Here is a 24,761-nt window from a genome sequence, read left to right on the forward strand (position 1 = left end):
ATTAACGAGAAAATATACTTCAGCTATCCAGTAATCCATGAGCATACAATCCACAGCTCACTGCAAAATTACCCCATTCCTGGCAGTATATGAGTGGTGATCATGAGTGGTGAGTGGCTCACACATTGACAGGGTGACATTTAAAAAGAAAAAGCAAGCTACCAGCATAACATCTGCATCAGCTCTAGTAGTGTAGTGGCCCCCCATATTTAAAAAAATTCGGTTGTCTAGCGGTACCCTCCACCCTAATCTCCCTCTCCCAATATTAAAAAAAAATCTAGAGGAGTAAAGGATGCTACTAGACACAAGGGATATTTTTTTTATATTGGAGGAGGGGAGCTGCCAGACTAGCTGAGATTGGGGCTGATACAGAAAGGGGGGGTGAACAAAACGTTGGGTGCAGGGGCAGACTGAGAGTGGTCTGGTCCCCCGGGCACTGAGAGTAGCCTGGGCCTCCCACCTGGCCGCTGCCCGACGCTCCCCCCTACTGCTGCCCCCACCATCCCGGATCTTTCCTGCTCACTGCACTGCTGCTATTCCCCCGCCCGCAGATACAAATTTCAAAAACTGACATATTTCAATCACTATACTATAGGTTAACAAATATAAATAAAACAAAAAATAGAAAATATGATAATACCATTTTATTGCACTAAATACATTTTCCAATTAGCTTTCAGAGGCCAAAACCTCTTTCCTCAGGTTAGGACAGTATACTGCTGTTAAGGTATTCTGTTCACGGGGCCGCAATCTCAAAGACAGGTTGGTTCACACCACTCTTGACCAGAATGGCAGGTAAATTACACAGGGTCGACATGAACCTTGTGACAAGTGCCAGTTTTGCCCCCAGACGAGGGTTATACAATGATGGACACGTAGAGGGGCATAATCGAATGCGAACACCCATCTCCATGGGCGTCTATGTCCGAAAACGGGTATGTGAAGAGGCGGGATAGACTGTATTATCGAAAAAGATGGGCGTCCATCTTTCGTTTCGAAAATACGGTTTGGACGGACCAGGGGCGTATCTGAACTTCAACAGTAGGGGGAGGGCCAGAGCCGAGGAGAGGGGGCACATTTTAGCCCCCCTCCCGCGCCACTGACCCCCCCCCCTCGCTGAAGACACCACCACCACCCCCCCACCCAACTACTTTAAACCCCCCCTCTCGCGGAAGACAGCTCCAACTACTTTGAACCCCCCCTTCTCCCGCCGTCACTCCGCCGTCGCGCCTCACCTCCCTTTGCTGGCGGGGGTTGGCCCGCCAGCCGAAGTCTCTGACCTTCCTTCCTTTGGTCACTCCGCCGTCGCGCCTCACCTCCCTTTGCTGGCGGGGGACCCCAATCCCCGCCAGCCGAAGTCTCCGTCCGTCTTCCTTCCTTCCTTCCTTCGTTTGGGTTTGGTGGTTTCTGACGTCCTGCACGCTGCACGTTGGGGCCCATCTCAGAAGGGACCAAATCCATGACATTTGGTCCGTCCCAGGGGAAAATCTGCGGGGGCCAGGCCTCTGTGGCCCCATAGCAGATACACCCCTGGGACGGACCAAATGCCATGGATTTGGTCCCTTCTGAGATGGGCGTTTTTTTATTTTTGCGATAATGGAAACTAAAAACGCCCAGCTCAGAAACGTCCCAATCCAAGCCATTTGGTCATGGGAGGGACAAATGTACAACACTACCATAGCTCTTAGGGGTGAAGGGGGCAACTACATGTGGGTACAGTGGGTTTTAGAGGCCTCCCATTTACCACCACAAGTGTTACGGTTGGGGGGGGATGGGCCTGGGTCTGCCTGCCTGAAGTGCACTGCAGTACCCACTAAAAGTGCTCCAGGGACAGGACTTGTTGCTGGTGTATACCCTTGGCACAGCAGTTGACACCTGAAGACTAATCTCGCTGAAAACGTCCTTTATTTGAATAAGCACCTTTACTCACAGTTAACTGCAGATCAGAGGTTGTGCCCCACTGGCAACGAGTCTCGCTGGTACTGAGATTAGCAGTAGGTCCGAGTTGGCAGAATGGTGTACAATGCCCTCTTTCAGCAACATTCAAGGTAAGAACTAAGTGCTGTAACGTGGCTAACACATGAAAGGGATCTAAAAGTGTCTTACACAAATGGCCACTACCTCATGGACTACCGGAAACAAAACAGGGCACACTCTGACCCAGTAAGTGGAGGGAAAATCACCATGGGAGTAGAGCCTACCAACTACCAACATCGTGAGCACTTAACACAAGCTAGTGGAACCACGGAGCCAATACCCTACACCCACCACAATGTATTGCTGATGTGACTCTGCAGTGCCAACAGAAAAGGTGTCACACTCACCCGAGACCCACATCAGAACCAGGGAAAGGCTGTCAGAGGATAGAACACATTCTGCTGTCATGGAGGTGGGTACGGCATTTGAGGCTGGCATACAGGCTGGGAAAAAAAGGTTGTAAAGTGGGTTTTTTTTTTGGTGGGAGAAGGTTAGTGACCTCTGGGGGAGTCAGGGGAGGTCATCCCCTCCGGTGGTCATCTGATCAGTTGGGGCACTTTTTTGGGACTTGGACCTGAAAAAAAAGGGTCCAAATAAAGCGGACCAAATTCTCGTCAAAAACGCCCTTCTTGTTTCGATTATCAGCTAAAGATGCCCATCTCTCTTCGGCCGATAACCAGGCCCCAGTCCCACCTTCACCACGCCTCCGACATGCCCCCGTTATCTTTGTTCGTCTCCGTGACGGACTGCAGTTGAGGACGCCAAAAATCGGGTTTCGATTATACCGATTTGGGCGCCCATGGGAAACGGACGCCCATCTCCCAATTTGGGTCAAAATATGGGCGTCTTTCTCTTTCGAAAATAAGCTGGATATTGGCACTCAGCAAACCTTTAGTTTGGACCATCTAACAACATATTCACCTACACGAACTCTCCGATCACTTACCGATAACAGACTAATAATTCCATCACCACAAAAGGCTAGATGGGAATCTATTAGAAATTCAGCTTTTTTCTTTCTAGCTCCCTCTCTCTGGAATTGTCTGCCTAAAACTATTAGACTGGAAGAATCATATGTTAAGTTTCGCAAACTTCTAAAAACACATCTATTTCAGAATACATTTGAAAGTAATCTGGAATGAAAAAGGGGAACATGGGCAGAATGAATATGCAGTAACAAATCATATGTTTTGCTTATATAAACTTGTTATGAATGGATTGTCCACTGATGTTTTTACTTTTTAGAATGGATGTTTTTAGCTTGCTGTGCTTTCCTGTCAAACAAATGGAGTTCTTATATGTTATTTTAAATTTTGATATTTTACTGTTTACGATGTAAACCGTTCTGGTTTGTGTATGCAATAAGAAACGGTATCTATATAAATAAAATCCCCCTCAGACATTCTGAATCCCCCTCAGACGTTCTGAAGCTCACCTCTCTCCAACTGTGGCTCCTGACCTAGGCTATTCGGACTCCCGCACTCAGCCACGCCCATCTGCGCCCTAGGCCACGCCCCATCTGGACATAAAAAGCACTCTCAACGTTCCATTGACCACTGATGTCAATGAAGCCAGTTCGTTTGTTCGAAGCTCTGTAGCAGCAGATGTGGGCCCCGCTCTCGTGTCAAACGTAATGACGTTGAGGGCGGAGCACATTCAAGGAGCCAATCAGTAGCCGAAAGCAGGAGAGAGGCCAGGTTCACACTCTCGCACAGGACAAAGAGGGAGGGCGGCAACACGGCGAGCAAATGGCTGTGGCGAGTGTCCAATGTGGAGGAGGCGGGTGAGGGCTTGGGGTTGAGGACCACTGGCGACTCAGAAGCGGCCGGGCGGGCGGGGGGGGGGGGGGGAGGAGGAAACACCACTGGCTACGACTCCAGCACAGCCGTCATCCCATTCACTGAAAACAAAAGAAGCAAACCTATGACATGCTTCAGGACGTTTAATACACAGGAGTGGAAGTGACCCAAGCAAGTGTACGGTAAGCAAGGAAGCTCATTGGTTAATCTCTGTTTCAACTCCCCCACGCAGCCGTCATTGCTATACACTCACAAACAAGCAAACCTAGGAGCTGCTGCTTCACATTGTCGTTTTTAAATTGAGGACAAAAGGAGAGGGGAGGACACAGACAGACCCTGCAACTGGGAGGGGGGACCCTGCAACTGGGAGAAAGGGATGGGGGGAACCCCCCTGGAACTGGGAGGGAGGGGGGGAATCCCCCCTGCAACTGCAACTGGGAGACAGAAAGGGGGGGGGGGGAGACCCTGGCACATACTCTCATTCTCACACACACACTCGCACCCAGTCTCACTCTCCCTCTGTCACACACACACACACACACGCGCGCACATTCACTCTCTCTCACACACTCACTCTCTCAAACATACACACTCTGAGGAAAACTTTTCTAGCGCCCGTTTCATTTCTGTACGAAACGGGCCTTTTTTACTAGTAGAAAATAAATAAACGATAAACGATGTCAATCATCTTTCGTTGTTTATATAATTCAATGCCCGTGTTCACTGTATTATGTGGGTTGCACCATCAGAAAAATGAAGACCCGCCTAGTGGAACACAAGAATCGTTTGAACACAAAAAATCTCACAGCACCACTTGTTTCCCACTGCTTACAATTCAATCATGTGTTCACTGAATTACAATGGTTTATCATTGACCAGGTACCAGTGACTTTGGCAGGAGGAGATCGAGTTTCAATGTTGACTCCTCGAGAACAACAATGGATTAACAGGTTACAGACTATCAGTCCTCAAGGACTTAAAGAAAACATAGAGTGGAACACTATGATTTGAGATTAGGTGTTTTATGAGAACTGTCAGGGTAAAAAATTAAAAATATATAAAAAATAGCCTTTGGTCAATATTTTAATATAAACATTCTTTGAAGCTAATCAAGGCTGTGTGTGTACTATAATTATCATGAACATTTTAGAAGTAAATTAGGTCTGTGTTTGTACAATCATCACCTTGCAGGTTATTTCAATTAACAAGTTATTTTCAATCTTGCAGTTACGTCAATTAAGTTACGTGCAGCATGAGCCACTTCAACGGCGCCTTTATAAACTATGACAGTGCATCCAATAAAAGTCGCTACACATGCAGCCGTGAGAGAATGGCTGCAATCCAAGCGTTTTACGGCTTTAACCCGAGTCCCTGAGTAAAGATTCTTGAAACCCACAGAGTCGGGCGTTTCCAGGGGAAGCCATTTATTCAGTCTGAAAGAGTGACTGATCTGAATAATATAAATTTTGAAAAACGTTTTAAGATAAGTACACGTTTCTTTTGATACAGCACAATGTTTTGTTATAGCACTACTAACTGAGAAAATAGCACATACATTTATGCACAAGAGTGGCCCAATGAAAGAGGTGCTATGCCACTTTGGCAAAAGAAATAATATTGTCTTAAAACGAGTGGATGTTTCTGAGGGCACTCTTTCACTATTGAGTATCAGCTTGAATAAATGTATAAAAAAGTATTTTTTCAGTATCGCTGTTAGCCTCAGTCTTTGTTAACAGAGTCCTAGTTCTATATAGTACAAAAGGTATTCTGTTCTGACATGAGAAAGGAGGGTTGGGTCTCCAAACATTAGTCAAAAATGTATCAAAATTACTCCAATAAAGATATCACCTTATTTCCATTTTCTGTATTAACACAGCTACCACACTACTTTATCCTAAACTAAAAATAAAATTCATTTTTTTTCCTACCTTTGTTGTCTGGCCGTATACTTTTTCTAATTATGTTGGTCCCAGTCTCTTGTTTCTTCTTTCCTCGATCTCTTCTTAACTCTTGCCAGCGTCTACCCCTCTTTCTCCCCCCCGTTCCATCTTTCCATCCAGCATCTGCTCCCTCTTTCTGAGTCTCTCCCCTTTCCATCCAGCGATTGCCCCATTTCTCTTTCTCCCCTTTCCATCCAGCGCCTGCCCCCTCTTTCCCCTCTTTCCATCTAGTGTCTGCCCTCTTTCTCCCCCTTTCTATTCACCACCTGTCCCCTCTCTCCCCTCATTCCATCCAGTGTCTGCCCCCTCTCTCCCCCCCTTTCCATCCAGTGTCTGCCCCCTCTCTCTCACCTCCTTTCCATCCAGCACCTGATCCTTCTCTCTCCTCATTTCCATCCAGTCTCCTCTTTTTGTCCCTCCTCCATCTAGCATCTGGCCCCTCTCTCTCCTCACTTCCATCCACTCAGGCCCCTCTCTCTCCCCAGTTCCATCCAAGATCTGCACAATCTCTCCCCCTTCCATCCGGCTTCTATCCCTTCTCTCCCATTCATCCAGTGTCTGTCTCTCCTCCCCCCATTTCCATCTAGCATAAGTCCCCCTCATCCAGTGTCTGTCCCTCCTCTCCCTCTTTCCATCTGACATTTGTCCCCACTCTCCTTCTCATCCAGTATCTGTCCTACCTCCCCCCTCCATCCAGCATCTGTCCCATCTCTTCTCCCTTCCATCCGGCATCTGTTCCCCCTCCCCACTCTATTCTCTATCCAGCGTCTGTCCCCCTCCATCCAGTGTTTCAGTCTTTTTTTCAGCCCCCTAACACCCAATCCCTCTCCCTCCCCATAAACAACCCCACTAACACTGGCAAAACCAGGCTTTCCCTACTCCCACCCAATACCCCCCTACCACAGCCACCACTGCTGCTGCCCTGCTGCTGTTTCAGCAGTGGCGGCAAAAACAGAAAAAAAAGATTGCGGGGCTGCACTGTTTCCACTCATGGCTGACTGGCTCTGCTTGGAACAGGAAATTGTCAGAGGAAGGTGGGACCAGCAGCAGCAAGCAGGAACAGAGTAGCTCCATGATTTTTTGTTTTTGTTTTTGCTGCCACTGCTGTAACAGCAGCAGCAGCAGTGGTGGCCATGGCAGGAGGGTATTGTGTAGGAGTGGGGAGAGCAGCGGGCATCCAGGCAGAGCCTCTAGGCCCCCAGAGCCTCTGAGCCCTCAGGCACTGCCCAGTTGCCTGGTCAGTTCGCCCCTAATTGGGTGTTATCTTGGGGGGGGGGGGATCAGAGATATGCAGACCCTGGAGGTTTATTAGCCTTTCTATCCCAATGCAGAAGTCAAGCCAACCCTTCTATGATGGTAAGGGGAAGGGAACTCCAAAGGGATGGGCCTAGGTAAGAGAATGCAGTGTCCTGTGACAGGTCAAAATGAAGAGGTGCTGTGAGAGGACTTCCAAAGTGAGAAAGAACTTCACTGATGAGTACTTTACCTACAAGGAAATTGCTTTTATACTTGAGAAAGTGTAGACTTAGAATTAAATAGGTAATCTCAGTGTCTTTATTTATTTATTAGGATTTATTTACCACCTTTTTGAAAGAATTCACTCAAGGCAGTGTACAGTAAGAATAAATCAAACATAAGCAATAGACACAGCAGTAAAAATATTCAAATAACAATACAAAGTATGGCATAGTATACTACTTAAAATGTCAACACAATACAAAATAGAACATTTTAATAGGCAGCGTAGGATATAAGCAAAGATGGAAAGTATAGACAGGTAAGAGAGAAAGAGGCGTTAGAAAATAAGGTGACTAATTTAAGAAAGTTGCACATGAGATCAGATAGATGATTAAATGTTATCCCAGCTAGGGTAGGAGTGGATAAACATGTCCTGCTGCAGTATATGCAGCCTGTGTCACTTCATGTTTATGAGACAAAGAAGTCAGTTTCTTCTTCCATTAAAGGCCTTGTTGAAGAGCCAAGCTTTCATCTACTTCCTGAAGTAGAGATAGTCTTGTGTTAAGTGGAGCCTTTCAGGGAGTGCATTCTAGAGTGTGGGGGCTACTCCGGGGAAGGCTCACTTGCGGGTATCATGTTGTGTAATGTCTTTTGGAGAGAGTGTGGTCCTCTTCCCTGGGCTCGCTGATCTCGTCTCATGGTTTTCAGTATCATCTTTATGCTGATGACACCCAGCTATACCTCTCCACACCTGACATCACTGCGGAGACTCAGGCCAAGGTATCGGCCTGTTTATCCGACATTGCGGCATGGATGTCCAACCGCCACCTGAAGCTGAACATGTCCAAGACCGAGCTCCTTGTCTTTCCTCCTAAACCCACTTCTCCTCTTCCTCCACTCTCTATCTCTGTTGATAACACCCTCATCCTCCCCGTCCCATCTGCCCGCAACCTCGGAGTCACCTTCGACTCCTCCCTCTCCTTCTCTGCGCATATCCAACAGAATGCCAAGACCTGTTGCTTCTTCCTCCTCAATATCAGCAAAATTCGCCCTTTCCTCTCTGAGCATACCACCAGAACTCTCGTCCATGCTCTCATTACCTCTCGCCTCGATTACTACAACTTACTCCTCACCGGCCTCCCACTCGGCCATCTATCCCCCCTTCAATCCGTTCAGAACGCTGCTGCACGTCTTATATTCCGCCAAAACCGATATACTCATATCACCCCTCTCCTTAAATCACTTCATTGGCTTCCGATCAGATATCACATACAATTCAAGCTTCTCCTCCTTACCTACAAATGCACTCAGTCTGCGGCTCCTCACTACCTCTCCACCCTCATCTCCCCCTATGTTCCCGCCCGCAACCTCCGCTCACAGGACAAAGCCCTTCTCTCAGTACCCTTCTCCACTACTGCCAACTCCAGGCTCCGCTCATTCTGCCTTGCCTCACCCTATGCCTGGAATAATCTTCCTTTACCCATACGCCATGCCCCCTCCCTACCCATCTTCAAATCTCTGCTTAAAACTCACCTCTTCAATGCTGCCTTCGGCGCCTAACCGCTCGAGAAATATAAAATACCCCAATCTATCCACCCTATCAGATTAACTGTTCACTCGTCCTCTAGATTGTTCACTTGTCTTTAGTTTGTTCTCTTGTCTTTTAGATTGTAAGCTCTTTGAGCAGGGACTATCCTTCTATGTTTGAATTGTACAGCGCTGCGTAACCCTAGTAGCGCTTTAGAAATGGTTGTTGTTGTTGTTGGGAGGACCTTAGTGTCCTTGGAGGTGTGTAGAGGGTCATCCTGTTCTTCAAGTACTCGGGGCCATTTCCTTGAAGGGCCTTGAAGATCATACACAGAGTTCTAAATTTAGCCATGTATTGTACTGGTAGCCAAGTTACTCTGCTTATTTCGCTTAGGGAATAGTTTTAGCACTTAAAGTCTCTCCTACAGTTTCAAATACTAGCATTCAAAGGAAGTGTTGGGCAGACTTGTACGGTCTGTGCCAGAGCCGGTGGTGGGAGGCGGGACTGGTGGTTTGGAGGCAAGGATAGTGCTGGGCAGACTTATACGGTCTGTGCCCGGAAAAGGACAGGTACAAATCAAGGTAAGGTATACACAAAAAGTAGCACATGTGAGTTTATCTTGTTGGGCAGACTGGATGGACCGTGCAGGTCTTTTTCTGCCGTCATCTACTATGTTACTATGTATGTTACTATGTTTTAAGAGTTTGCCATAGCATTCGTGTAGAGCAAAGCTAAAGGTCAAAGAAACTCCTGTTTAATTCCATCCAACCCATCATAGCTCCTGCCCACCCCTGGCCTGATCTCTGAATAATAGGCCTTTGAATCAATTAGGTTTAATTAGTGCATCCCTATCAGCCAGGTCTATAGAGGAGAGCTACAAATAAAAATTATATCTATAATCTATAGATAGATAGATAGATAGATCTAAGCCTAAATATTAGCATAGCCTAGCATATAATTAGCAATCTTAGGGAACTTCCGTTTATATACTCCTACTGCAGCAGCATCTTAATTAACAAATCACCAATAATAAGATGCAGACAGCAGTTCAGCAGCAAGATGGGAGCAATCCAGTCTTTTGCATTGAGTATCACATGCTTGTTTATCTCCCAGTTGCTGAGAGGTCATATGTGTGCACAAAGAGCTCCTAGCACTCAGGGAATAGGTCAAATCCCTGGATGCTAGAGTAGCAGACATGGAGGACCTAAGGCCCTGATGGCGAACCTATGACACGCGTGTCAGCACTGACACGCGTAGCCATTTTCGATGACACGCGGCGCCGCCGCAGTGTGGTCCGCCCTCCCTCCTCGCTCCCGGAAACTAACCTTAAAGCCTCCTTTCACGTCACAGCAAGCAGCAGCAGGGCAGGCCACTCCTTCCTTCCGTGTCCCGCCCTCGCCTGACGTAACGTCCGCGAGGGCGGAGCACAGAAGGAAGGAGGAGAGGTCTGCCCTGCTGCTGCTTGCTGCGACGTGAAAGGAGGCTTTAAGGTTAGTTCTGGGCCCGGTAGCGGGTGGAGGGGGGGCCCAGCGACCTCGGGTGGGCAGCGATCTCGGGTAAGGGGGGGGCCGGGGGCGGTCCTAGTAGCAGTGATTTTTCTCGAAGTGACACGCCACCCGAGTTATGCTCGGTTTTTTGGCGAATTTTGACACACCAAGCTCAAAAGGTTGCCCATCACTGACCTAAGGCACACACAAACAGGCTCATTTTCAAAGCACTTAGCCTCCCAAAGTTCCATAGAAACCTATGGAACTTAGCCTCCCAAAGTGCTTTGAAAATATGCCTCAAAGGCTTATAGAGGAGGCCTACAGAGACATAATAGAGAAGTTCAACCTCAAGTCTGGAAACCTCTGTGCTGCCATGCAGCAGAAAGGTCACCAAAAGGGAGAGCATCATCTTGGAGAGGCAGGAAGTGATTCCTGTAGCCAGGACCTCCAGGGGATGCAATAGCCTCTCACGCTCAGGATTTGTCTCAAGGGGCTTCTGCCCAGGAAGGAAGGATTAGAACTGCCATTAGAGTTGGGGATTCATTCATTAGGCATGTAGCTAGTTGGGTGACTGGTAGATATGAGGATTGTTTGGTCACTTGTCAGCCTGGTGCACAGGTGGCAGACCTCATGCATCTCGCTGCTGGACTGCTGTCTGCATCTTATTTTCTTTCTGAGAAGTTCTGAGAGAAGAGAACATTTCTCTAGGTAAGTGACATTATTTTGCTTTGTGCTTGGTAACTTAGATTGGGTTTAAAAGAGGAATTGTAGGTTATTGATAAACACAGAATTTTAAAAAAAGAAATAAAAAGCAAACTTTATTAGCTAGTCTCCATACCATTTTCTCCATAGTTTTAAAACTTGAATTTTCTGCCACAGCATTAACAAATAGACTCTAGAAGGCACAGCAGGGCCTAGTTCAGTTTTAGAAAAAAAATAAAAATAAAAAAGAGAGAAGCAAGCATTATTAACTAGTTTCCATAGTGTACAACCCATTTCCCAAAAGTTTTAAACTGAAACTTTCTCTAAAGTTAGAAACTTAACAGCCAAGAGTAATAAAAAGGATAGTAGCAAGGCTCAACCTGTCCTAAAAGAAAGTTATTTTCTGTTCTTTGCCTACTGGAGAGGTAGCACTGCTACTGACCTGAATTAGGTGTCAATTAAGGTCTGAGGAAGTAGAATATTTGCAAAGGTTACTAAGGGCAATCTGATATATAGAATACGGGGGATTATGTGGTAAGGTAGAAAGAATGGAGTCCAGAATTGGCAATAGAAGACAAAATCACAGATAAAAGCAACTTTTCCAATCAGCAGAGTTTCTGAGGAGGGATTTATTTATATATTGGTATTTATTAACTGCCTTTATGTAGAGATCCACTCAACAGGATATAAGAAGAGATTTATTTTTTAAGGATATGAAAGAAAGAACTGTAGGATGAATGCACTTGTAGGTGAATCTGAGAAGTTTAAACAGCATACTGGTATGGATAGGGAACCAATGAAGTGACTTGAGAAGATAGGTTGAGTGTAGGAATACTGGTAGAAAATAAGCCATGCTGCTGAATTTTGCATGGATTGAAGTGGAGAGTGATGGTTCAGTGGGAGACCTGTGAAAAGCATGTCACAGTAGTCTAAGTGGGGAGGTGATCAGAGTATGGATAAGAATATTGATACTGTATTCAGAAAGGAAGGCATAGGCACCCCAACTGCTAGGAGAGGAGATGCTGGATTACAGGAGTAGAGAGAGAAGATGCTGGGTGGAAGGGGGAGAGAAGAAAGAGTTAGTGAAAGACTGGGGAGTAATAAGAAGGGGAATGGGACAGCCAGAGTGAGGGGAAGAAATGGAAAGCTGTAGGTAGACGCAGTAAAAAGAGGGAGATTAAAATCTGGATAACATAAATGAAATCTGAATGGATAGACAGAAAAAAATGGAAGAAAGCTGAAAGAAACAGAACAGTGCTGGAGTTGGATGTAGTGGTGTAGGTGTAGTGGTGTAGGTGAAGAAGACAGAAGAGAAAAAAGGAGACACTGGGAAAGAGTTAAAAGAAGACAGAAACGCAGTAACCAGAGACTGGGGTCAACACAATTTTTAAAAAATTAAATGGCCAGACAGCAAAGGTAAAAAACAGAATTTTACTTTTAATTTAGGATGAAGTAATGTGGTGGCTGTGTTAGCCTACTTTAAAAAGTTAATAAACATAAATAAAAGACAAAAAGGAAAATAAGGTGACACATTTTTATTGGACTAAATTTATTTTGTGACTAGCTTTTGGAGACCAAAACCATCTCTTTCAGGTCGGGACAGTATACTGCTGTTATAAGTATGCTTGTCCTAAATTAAGGAAGGATGTTTTGGTCTCTGAAAACTAGTGAAAAACTGTAATAAGTTAGTCCAAAAAAAAAAAGGTATTACCTTATTTTCTGTTTTTGTTTTATGTGTTAATTTATAATGTAGCAATTGGACTATGTCAGTTTTCGAAAATTTACATCTGCTCTTTTTATATTTGCACAGTACAAAGGGACATACATCACTGTTTCTATTTCTCTGGTGTTGCACCATATGCAGAGTGTAGCTCCTTAGGATTCCGTTTAATTTTTGTCTAGATATTTCTATTTTTAGTTTGTGGTTACTTATTCTACACTTGAAAGTTTACCTGTGTTTGAAGAAGGCTGAGTATTCTGTTAGCATTGAGTCTGTGTAGGATTGATCTGTACTAATACAGCTTGTTTAGTTTTTCATTAGGTGTATTGATGTTCTATTGCCCACTGTAGTGCTTATGGGACTGCCATTTCCTAGGAAGGCCCTTGTTGTGTAACCCCTGGAAGTTAGTACTGTTATGGTACAGTAGAATTGCTTTATAGGTCCTTAGTGATTTTGTAAGGGTTTTTTATTATTATTATTATTATTATTATTTCACAGTATGCCAGTACTGGACTGTGGATTTGGATTTAGCTCATGCCTCTTGCAGCTGTAGCTCAATGCAAATTACATTCAGGTACAGTAGTTCCTGTCTCTGGGGGGCTTACAATCTGTTTGTACCTGAGGCCAAGGAAGGTTAAGCAACTTGTTCATGATCTCAAGGAGTGGTAGTGGGATTTGAACTCTGGCTTCCCTGGTTCTCAGACTAGTACTGATAAAACATATTCCAAACATGTTTGTTAACTCAATAATAAACTAAAGGCCGGCAGATCTGAATCCTAGTGGCCATTTGGCAACCTGTCAAAAAAACTGATAGGCAAATCATTTTATGGTTGCCGTTAACTACAAGATTTATGTTACAGTTTTGCTGAACATCACTGCTCACTTGATGAACAGGAAGATGCTGGAGTAGGGAGCTAGGTCTGTCTGGGAGCCAACTGTTATACTTGTATATACAGTGCACTCCATTTAAGTGCACGTCGGATAAGTGCATGCTCTGTTTAACTGCATGCTGTACTTCGGTCCCGTTTTTGGCGCTATCAATTTCTATGGGGACAAACTTCGGTTTAGTGCACCACTGATAAGTGCAAGATTCGCTTATATGCATGGTTTAATACCGCTCATCTACAGGAAAGCTTCCGCATAAGCATGCGCACGGAATATGGAAGCCAATTGGCGCGTGACAACCAATGAGATTTCAAATTTACCACCCCTTTAACTGCCACAGGCAGAATAAGCGAAAGAATGTTGTTAGAGTGTACACTGGAGTTGTCGTCATGGCGGAACTGTAAGACTTTAACACTGGCTGAACGAATAGAAGTTCTTAAAAAATTAGAAAACAAACAAAGTCAAGCATCTATTGCTAAAGAATATGGTGTTAATCCCAGTCAAATTTCACATGTCTTGAAGCAGAAAGATCAGCTTCTGGAAGACTGGCAAAACAATACAAATCCACACAGAAAACGTAAAAGGGCGGGAAAAGCTGAGGAGGTAGAAGATGCTCTTCTTTCGTGGTTTTCTCCAGTCAGGAGCAGACAGTTTCCTGTCAGTGGACCATTGCTTATGGAGAAAGCTAACCAGCTAGCTGAAAGTCTTGGACTAAATTAATTCAAAGCCACTGTTGGGTGGTTTGAAAGATGGAAGGAGAGGAACAACATAAAATTCAAGAAACAGCATGGTGAGAAACAAGACGCTGATGACTTTGGTGCTGAAAATTGGGTTGTTTCAGTTCTTCCTACCATCTTGAACGAGTTTGCACCTCGTGACATTTTCAATTCTGATGAAAACGGTCTCTACTGGCGAGCGATTCCTGATGGAACACTTGCATTCAAACAAGCCGAAACTACTGGAGGTAAAACGTCGAAGGACCGACTGACGATCATCCTTTGTTGCAATATGGATGGGAGTGAGAAGTTGGAACCCCTCATCATTGGAAAGAGCAAACAGCCCCGTTGGTTCAAGTTAAGCGACTTCCTGTCTCATACTAGGCTAACACAAATTCATGGATGACTGGGGAAATTTGGAAGCAGTGGCTAAAGAAGTTAGACACTAGAATGCGGGCACAAAAGCGTCAGATTTTGTTGCTTTGTGATAATTGTGCTGCACACAAGGATGATGTCAGGCTGTCTAACATCAAGGTGGTCTTTCTGCCACCAAACACTACCTCTCTGATCCAACCTATGGATCAGGGCATAATCGCCAATTTCAAACAACATTATTGGGCTCTTGTGCTATGTTGTCTGATGAGCGTTATGGATGACCAGACTGGCAAGGATAAACGTACTGTTGAACTGGCTCGTAATCTATCATTGTTGGATTCCCTACATATGCAGAAAGAAGCCTGGAATCATGTTACACAGGCAACCATTGTGAACTGCTACAAGCAGGCAAACTTTGTTAAGGATGTGGAGAGGGACGAAACAGATGCAGCTGTTGCAAATGCATCAGATGAACAGGTTATTGACATCCCAGCCGGTGTTACTGAAGAGGAGTTTTATTGCTATGTAGCTGTTGATTACGATCTACAAACAGCTGACTACAGCACTGATGTCGAGATGTGCGCCTACACGCAGGCAACAACGGCTGATGATAAAACAGATGATGAAATGAGCAGCGAGGCACATGCTGACGAAATTCAACAACCTCCTCCTCTCACTTTTGCAAGAGTGCTGGAGAGTCTCAACACCTTGCGGGCCTATCTGGAGGCCACTGGATGTCAGTGCTATGACAGTTTTTACCGTCTGGCAAACATAGTCTATGGAACTCACAGACCTAATAGTGTACAGAGAACTATAACTGATTACTTCAAGTAAGCCTAACGTCAGTTAACAGAGACTGTATACTGTACGTATAATAATAAACAGTACTGTACATATGTTTATCAGATGTCAAGCTTCTTTGTGTCACAACGGTTAAGTGCACGCTCAGGTTAACTGCATGCATTTCTTTGATCCCAGACCCTTGCACTTAAGCGGATTGCACTGTATTTCCAGAATACTGCAAATATTGATCTGTTTAATATGCTGTATTAAGTTGGTGCATTATTTTATTTTTTTTGGCATATAATTTCTGGAGTATATTTTGTGTGCACATTACCATCAGTAACAGAAGTACTGGGGAGACAGCTGATACAGCTGCACCAGAGCCACATAGTGAAGGTACATAGTGAAGGGCTCGCTCCATGCTGTATTCAAAAGTGTCCCACTGTCCTTTTACTGTTGACGTAGGTGTTGTGCCCCACTCCAAGGATTTTAACTTGCTCTCCATTCTACTCCACCCCATACACCACCCTACCAACACCCATACCTTGACCCTAGCCCCACCCACTTTAGCCTCCCCAAACAGCTGAGTCACTGACCACTTATGAAGGAAGGGACAGATTTTGGTGATGCTATAGAGAAAGAAGTAGCGGATTTTAGCAGTGGGTTGATGTGTGCAGAGAAAGAGAGAGAGGACACAAAGTTGATTCCAAGATTATGGACTAGGGGACTTAGAGGATGATAGTCCTGCTTATTTTCGAAGGAGATCACCGTCCATCTTCCGACACAAATCGGGAGATGGCCGGCCATCTCCCAAACCTGGCCAAATCGGTATAATCAAAAGCCGATTTTGGGTGGCTCCAACTGCTTTCCATCGCAGAGCCGGCCAAAGTTCAAGGGGGTGTGTCGGCAGGGTATGGAAGGCGGGACTGGGGCGTTCTTAAGACATGGCCGGCTTTGGCTGATAATGGAAAAAAGAAGGCCGGCTCGGACGAGCATTTGGCCGACTTCACTTGGTCCGTTTATTTTTAGGACCAAGCCTCAAAAAAAGTGCCCCAATTGACCAGATGACCACCGGAGGGAATCGGGGATCACCTCCCCTTACTCCCCCAGTGGTCACCAACCCACTCCCACCCAAAAAATAAAAAATAAAAAACATTTTTTTGCCAGCCTCTATGCCAGCCTGAAATGTCATATCCTGCTCCCTGACAGCAGTATGGAAACCAGATAATGGCTATTTTTCAAAATGTCAACGCCAGTCCTATATAAGTTAACAACTGTTTCAATTAAATAGGATCCAGCTATGGTTCATTTCAAACAAAATCTTCGTTTCAAAACTATTTTCAAATCTTCTTATGCATAAACATATATCTAGCATATATAGCAATTTTCATAAAATTTCTCTCTATATATTTTTTATATATTGTTTTTATATATATATAGTGACCTCAGCGGTGCTCATTGCCAAAGATGTAGATCTGGCAATGCAACTAGCACCCACTTCTTCATCGGTTCACCCAATTTCCTTAATTTCCAATTTTTTAATCTCTTAGAACTTTTTAACTTATTTATCAAATAAATGACTTATCTTTTATTTGTTCAATCAGACCACGGGGTTCAACTGCCCGACATGCATGTTTCGCTCTATACCGAGCTGTATCAAGGGCTGTCCCCTATATTAAAAACCAAATACATTAGTTTACTCTCCCTACAGTTAGAGAACCCTCCCTCCTAAGTTCTCAAAACCTGGGTGATTTAAAAAAAACAAATTTTAATACAAATCTCTTACCTATAGTCTCTCCCAGCGCCAGCTCTACTATATTTTAACGGGTTTTCCCTTTTCAAGATGGCGCCGGCGTTCTATTCTCATACTTAAATACTTTAATTGTCTTTGACATCATAGATCCTCCCCTAGACTCTCATAGGACACTTAGAGCTGAAATTTAACTAATCAGCGATGCCCATTCTAGCTTGGCATTTAAGCCGGCCGGTGTTACTGTATTTAAAGAAAAAATATAAGATTGTTCTCGATAATTTAATAGTTTTTTATAGTATTGTTTGTCCTTGTGGACTGATGTATATAGGGAGGAGTGCTAGATCAATAAAAGTTCGATTAACAGAACATAAATCCAGGATCATTACTCAGAATATGCAGGCACCTTTAGTAGCCCATTGGCTAGAATACAATCATACTGTCGATGAGATATGTTGGAGAATCCTGGAACATGTAGGTCCAGGGGAGGAGGGAGGCTCAGTAAAAAAACTATTAAATTATCGAGAACAATCTTATATTTTTTCTTTAAATACAGTAACACCGGCCGGCTTAAATGCCGAGCTAGAATGGGCATCGCTGATTAGTTAAATTTGAGCTCTAAGTGTCCTATGAGAGTCTAGGGGAGGATCTATGATGTCAGAGACAATTAAAATATTTAAGTATGAGAGTAGAACGCCGGCGCCATCTTGAAAAGGGGAAACCCGTTAAAATATAGTAGAGCTGGCGCTGGGAGAGACTATAGGTAAGAGATTTGTATTAAAAATTGTTTTTTAAAATCACCCAGGTTTTGAGAACTTAGGAGGGAGGGTTCTCTAACTGTAGGGAGAGTAAACTAATGTATTTGGTTTTTATTATAGGGGACAGCCCTTGATACAGCTCGGTATAGAGCGAAACATGCATGTCGGGCAGTTGAACCCCGTGGTCTGATTGAACAAATAAAAGATAAGTAATTTATTTGATAAATAAGTTAAAAAGTTCTAAGAGATTAAAAAATTGGAAATTAAGGAAATTGAGTGAACCGATGAAGAAGTGGGTGCTAGTTGCATTGCCAGATCTACATCTTTGGCAATGAGCACCGCTGAGGTCACTATATATATATATAAACAATATATAAAAAAATATAGAGAGAAAAATTTTATGAAAATTGCTATATATGCTAGATATATGTTTGTGCATAAGAAGATTTGAAAATAGTTTTGAAACGAAGATTTTGTTTGAAATGAACCATAGCTGGATCCTATTTAATTGAAACAGTCCCTGACAGCAGTATGCAGGTCCCTGGAGCAGTTTTTTGTGGGTGCAGTGCACTTCAAGCAGGTGGACCCAGGCCCATCCCCCCCACACCTGTTACACTTGTGGTGGTAAAGGTGAGCCCTCCACCCCCCCCCCAAAACCCACTGTACCCACATGTAGGTGCCCCCCTTCACCTCTTAGGGCTATGGTAGTGGTGTAGAATTGTGGAGAGTGGGTTTTTGGGGGGATTTGGGGGGCTCAGCACCCAAGGTAAGGGAACTATGCACCTAGGATCAATTTTTGAAGTCCACTGCAGTGCCCCCTAGGGTGCCCGGTTGGTGTTCTGGCATGTGAGGGGGACCAGTGCACTACAAATGTTGGCTCCTCCCACAACCAAATACCTTGGATTTGGCCGGGTTTGAGATCTCCGGCATTAGTTTCCATTATCACCGGAAACCAATGCCAGCCATCTCTAAAGCCGGCCCAAATGCTGAGATTTGGCCGGCTCCGACCGTATTATCGAAACAAAAGATAGCCTGCTATCTTATTTCGATAATACGGTCGGGACGCCGCTTTACAGAGTCGGCCATATAGATGGCCGGCCCCGTCCGATTATGCCCCTGAGTGTCATCCACAGAAATTGAGAAGAGAGAAAAGGGAGGTAGGATCAGGGGGAAAGACTAGAAGTTCTGTCTTGCCAATGTTAAGTTTCAGATGGTGGTGTGGGACATCCAAGGTGACAATATCAAACATGCAAGCTGAAATTAGGACTGGATTTCTGGTCAAATTTCTAGTGTAGAAAGGTAGATCTTGAAGTTATCAGCTTAAAGATGGTACTGAAAGCCATAAGAGGTGATCAGAGTACTTTTTCCTCCTAGAAATTGTATTAAATTTATGAAACTAATTTACAATACAATTGTATCAAAAACAGTAACAAGAAAACTTCAACAGAGTATCAAAGAACATTTGTAAGAAAATAATTAAAAAAAAAAAAAGAAAAATAATCATCACCAGAGGCAGGAGATCAGAGTATTGAGGAAGCAAGTATAGATAGGGAAGAACAGAGAACCTAAGACAGAGACTGAGCTACTGCTCTCTCATCTTGTCCTGCAGTTGTGTTACTGCCTGGATAACATACAGAGAGGACAATGGAGAAATCTTGCACTAAAACCATATACTTAACGCATATCAGCTGATTTCAAAGCGATTTAAGTGGGCAGCATCCTCTCCTGCCTGCTTAAGTTGCTTACTGCCGCCAAAGTGGGGATATTTAATGGCACTTAACCTGCAGTGCCATTGAATATCCCCACAGACTGCCCAACAAAAAAGGGACAAGTCCGGGGCAGCGCTGGAGACTGTATAGGGGTGTCAGCAATAGTCAGTGCTGGCATCTGCATAGCTCAAATGATGTCCTAACTTCACCCGCTTAGCTATGTGGGCCCTGGCACGGTATATCGGCCAGAACCCACATAACTATTTTTGAGTTTAAAAGCCCTCCCAATACCCCCCCCCCCCCACAGCATCCCAAATGCCTCTTCCTCCTACCCCCGCCCCAGCTAGCAAGCATCAACGTCCCTCCCCTCCTCCTGAATGAGCCCCCCTACCCCTAATCCCCAACCCCCCAAAGTCTGTAAGACCCTCCTGGACCTACCTGTCTCCCTGCTGGTTCTATTGGGATCATTGGGGGCAGGAGCGAAGCCCATTCACTCCTGCCCCTTGCGGCTGCAATTGCAAAATGGCTGCTGCAACCTCTCACTGCAGCTTGTGGTACTACATGAAGTACCGTGACCTACCGCGAGAGGTTGCAGCAGCCATTCTTCAGGTGCAGCCTCAAGGGGCAGGAGCAAGGGAGCTGAATATCAGCCAGAGTGCTTCCTAATGCAAGAAAAATGCCAAAGTTTTTCTTCCCAAATCAGTAACAAAATAGTATGTAAATAGGCCCAGCATTAACATGGGAGAACTCACCAAACACATACACACCTGGGTCTACACTAGCAGCAGCTATATCTTGCTTACAAAAAAATTTTATCAGCATTTTGTGATACCAAGACTTATGTGCAGAACAGCATTCCAACACATATATATGCAATTCTGGGTGCCAATACCATCCAGCTTATAATCGAAAGAGAAAAACGCCTATATTTCAACCCAAATCGGGAGATGGGAGTTTTTCTCGCAAAGGCGCCCAAATCGATATAATCGAAAGCCAATTTTGGGCGTTTCCAACTGCACTCCGTCGCGGAAAGTTGACGGGGGCGTGTTGGGGGCGTGTCAGAGGCGGGACTGGGGCGTGGTTATCAGCCGAGGAGAGATGGGCGTCTGTAGCTGATAATCGAAAAAAAAAAGACGTTTTTACCGCGATTTTGGGTCACTTTTTTTGGACCCTTTTTTTTCACGAACAAGTCCCAAAAAAGTGCCCCAACTGCCCAGATGACCACTGGAGGGAATCGGGGATGACGTCCCCGGACTCCCCCAGTGGTCACTAACCCCCTCCCACCAAAAAAACCCACTTTAAAAACTTTTTTTCCAGCCTCTATGCCAGCCTCAATTGCCGTACCCACCTCCATGACAGCAGAATGTGACAGCCTTTCCCTGGTTCTGATGTGGCTCTCGGGTAAGTGTGACACCTTTTCTGTTATGCGCACTGCATAGTCACATCAGCAATGCATTGTGGTGGGTGTAGGGTATTGGGCTCAATGATTCCAGTAGCTTGTGTTACATGCTCACGATGTTGGTAGGTGGTAGGCTCTACTCCCATGGTGCTTTTCCCTCTGCTTACTGGGTCAGAGTGTGCCCTGTTGTGTTTCCGGTAGTCCATGAGGTAGTGGCCATTTTTGTAAGCCAGTTTTAGATCCCTTTCACGTGTTAGCCACGTTCTTACCTTGAATGTGGCTGAAAGAGGGCATTGTACAGCATTCTGCCAGCTCTGACCTACTGCTAATCTCAGCACGAGGGAGACTCGTTGCCAGTGGGGCACAACCTCTGCAGTTAACTGTGAGTAAACGTGCTTATTCCAATAAAGGACATTTTCGGAGAGCTTAGTCTTCAGGTGTCAACTGGTGTACCAATGTTATACAGCAGCAACAAGTCCTAGAGGCCTGCGTGTATGCAGGTCCCTGGAGCACTTTTAGTGGGTACCGCAGTGCACTTCAGGCAGGTGGCCCCAGGCCCATCCCCCCCCCCCCTACCTGTAACACTTGTGCTGGTAAATGGGAGGCCTCCAAAACCCACTGTACCCACATGTAGGTGCCCCCTTCACCCTTAAGAGCTATGGTAGTGTTGTACATTTGTGGGTAGTGGGTTTTGGGGGAGGGGGGTTGGGAGCTCAGCACCCGTGGTAAGGAAGCTATGCATGTGGGAGCTTTTTCTGAAGTCCACCGCACTGACCTAGGGTGCCCAGTTGGTGTCCTGGCATATCAGGGGGGCCAGTGTACTACCAATCCTGGCCCCTCCCACGACCAAATGGCTTGGATTAGGACGTTTTTGAGCTGGGCATTTTTAGTTTCCATTATCGCTAAAAAAAACAAACGCCCAGCTCAAAAACGTCCATTTTTTCGAAAATACGGTTCGGTCCGCCCCTTCACAGACCTGTTCTCAGAGATAAACGCCCATGGAGATAGGCGTTCGAGTTCGATTATGCCCCTCTATGTATACTATGTATGCATGCATTTCTCACAACCCTTTTCCTGTTTGCTGTAGCACATCTCCCCCTTGGTTCTTTCTTTGATTTTTTTGCTCATGCTCCTGTTGGAAGCCCAACAGACAGTTGAAGGTCTTCATGCTCACAATAAAGAGAAGAAACTTGCATGAAATCCTAGCTAATGTAGACCACAGAAGAACAAGCTAATCTTTTTCATCTCTTCAGACCTTGTATTAAAGCTTGGTAGTGTAGAACGAGTAGAAGTGAATCGATTTTTTACTCTTTCAAAAAGTGTAAAGACTAGGGGACGCTCAATGAAGTTACATGGAAATACTTTTAAAACAAATAGGAGGAAATATTTTTTCACTCAATGAATAGTTAAGCTCTGGAACTCTTTGCCGGAGGATGTAGTAACAGCAGTTAGCATATCTGGCTTTAAAAAAAGGGTTGGACAAGTTGAGGAAAAGTCCATAGTCTGCTATTGAGACAGACATGGAGAAGACACTGCTTGCTCTGAGATTGGTAGCATGGAATGTTGTGACTATCTGGGTTTCTGCCAGGTACTTGTGACCTGGATTGATCACTGTTACAGGATACTGGCCTCGAATTGACCATTGGTCTGACCCAGTATGGCTATTCTTATGTTCTTATAACCCTTTGGTCTGCTGCACACTTCTTTGCATCTGTGCTGAATAACTGATAGATTCATTAGAATGGATTTAAATGCACTGTATGCTGGTTTCTACATGAGGTTTTGTGCATAGTTAGCTCATATGTTAAGATCCATGTTTGCATATGGTACCCTCAAAAGTTTGCACTAAAACGGAGCTAACCAGTGCATAAAGCCTAACACATTTTATTTCAAAGAGAGCTTGATGCAAATGTCTCATAGGCTAATAGGAGGCAGTGTTGTACATGCATTGGAGCAAGCTTGACTAAGAATTAAACTGAGCAGTTACTATGCATCAGACTGTACAAAAAAGTCACAAAATTGGACTGTCCAATCCAAAATCAGTCTATTGGTAATGTTATGCTACAGTAGACACCATTCAATCTACTGACCTTATGAAGATAAAATATCAAAGCTGGTTACCCAATTAAATAGAAATTTACCTGGGTATGGAAATTGCCTGTCTCTGCCCTGATAAACATACTTATGTGCTTCCACGTCTTGTATGCTTTTAGCGAAAGCGATGGGAGGCTTTCCTGGTATGGGGAACTTTTCAAAAGTATATGCAAGGGGATAGAATGGGATGGAATGGCTCCCTTATTAGGAAAGTCTTAAATGTTAGGGCTTTTATGCTTGGAAATGAGAGAGTACAAAGTACCCATTGGTTCTGCATCTAGCAAGGCTGTCTAAACTGCCCACATATTTATTTATTTAGATGTAGTTCATACATTTGTCAGTAGTAGGTGAGTTATATTTAGGTACACTAATTATTTTTCTGTCCCAGGAGGGTTTACAATCTAAGTTCATACCTGGGGCAATGGAGGATTAAGTAACTTGCCCCAGATCACAAGAAGCAGCAGCAGGATTTGAATTGGGCTTTCCTAGTGATCAGCCAGGTGCTCTAACCACTAGGCTACTTCCTCCACACTTCTGTAAGAAAAATATTTTAGCATTGCTCCTTTCTCAATGAAGTTTCCCCAGACTAATTCCAGCCATTCTCTTAACACAATAGTTTGAAAAGCGTGCTTTCCTAAAATTAGGAATGACTCCAAACTATTATACTCTATGTGAAAAAGTAATATTTTTTGGACTACCAATAAAGGAATAAAAGATTATTTCTAAAAAATGAGAAAGTACAGCACAAATATTCACATGCAAGTCATTACCCAGTATGTCTATTATTTTTTTCTTTCTGTTTTATTTTAGGTATATTTTGGACTTATCTCATGCCTTTTCAGTAATATGGAAAATTCCCTGGCGCTTACTTTTATCTACTATATAATAGCATGAATGAACATCATTCACACTGGCCCCATTACCCAGGGAAATGAGTGCAAACAGTACCCAGAATACAAAAGTTAAAATGTGAATATTACCTGTGGTTAGACTAACAGCAGTTGAAATCTCTCACGCTGCTATGCTGATATTGCACTGTGCTCTTAGGACATCCAGACACCTGCTTTTAAATACTTGCTGCCTAGTTCTGTTAAGCTCCACCTGCCAATTAAAAATACAGTGAAGGTGGTAGCCAATCAGGAACAATAGAGGAAGGGCTTGATAATTAATTTTCTCTCTCCCTCCCTCCCTCCCTCCCTATCTCTCCTTCTTGCCAAGTGTGCCTCTCAAACATTACCTTCACTTCCAGAGGCAAATGAGAGAATAGAAAATGAATATCTTTCCTCTATATAGGAATGAGAACTTGAACATATGACCAGAGTTGGTGGTGAATTGGATGTTGATTGCAACATTTGTGGTTGTATAATATTTATTCTCCGAGGACAAGCAGGCTGCTTGTTCTCACTGATGGGTTGACGTCCTCGGCAGCCCCCTCCATCGGAAAGTTTACTAGCAAAGGCCTTTGCTAGTCCTCGCGCGCCCATGCGCACCGCGCATGCGCGGCCGTCTTCCCGCCCGAAACCGGCTCGAGCCGGCCAGTCTTCTTTCGTCCGCACTCGGTACGGTCGTGTTACGCCGTTCGTGCCCCAGAGAGTCGACCTCGCGCGTCCTTTTCGACGTGTTTTTGTCCTTTTTTTACCTTGCAAAAGTTCGGGAAGCGCTCTGGTAGTATTCCGGAAGA

General features: G+C 44.6%; 1 protein-coding gene across 2 annotated transcripts in view; it reads right to left on the reverse strand.

Annotated features, from left to right (window-relative positions):
• Window positions 1-24,181, reverse strand: part of LOC115474906 (late cornified envelope protein 3D-like) — a 198,544-nt gene extending 174,363 nt beyond the window's left edge. Inside the window, exon 1 of one of the 2 annotated variants that reach the window (XM_030210606.1) lies at window positions 24,061-24,181. The gene's annotated coding sequence lies outside the window, so the exon portion shown is untranslated. Of the gene's footprint in view, window positions 1-24,058 lie in introns of both variants that reach the window. The other variant, XM_030210605.1, reaches the window with a different exon arrangement.
• Window positions 24,182-24,761: the final 580 nt, after the last annotated feature.

The sequence above is a fragment of the Microcaecilia unicolor genome, chromosome 7 (genome assembly GCF_901765095.1).
Source record: "Microcaecilia unicolor chromosome 7, aMicUni1.1, whole genome shotgun sequence".
Taxonomy (NCBI): domain Eukaryota; kingdom Metazoa; phylum Chordata; class Amphibia; order Gymnophiona; family Siphonopidae; genus Microcaecilia; species Microcaecilia unicolor.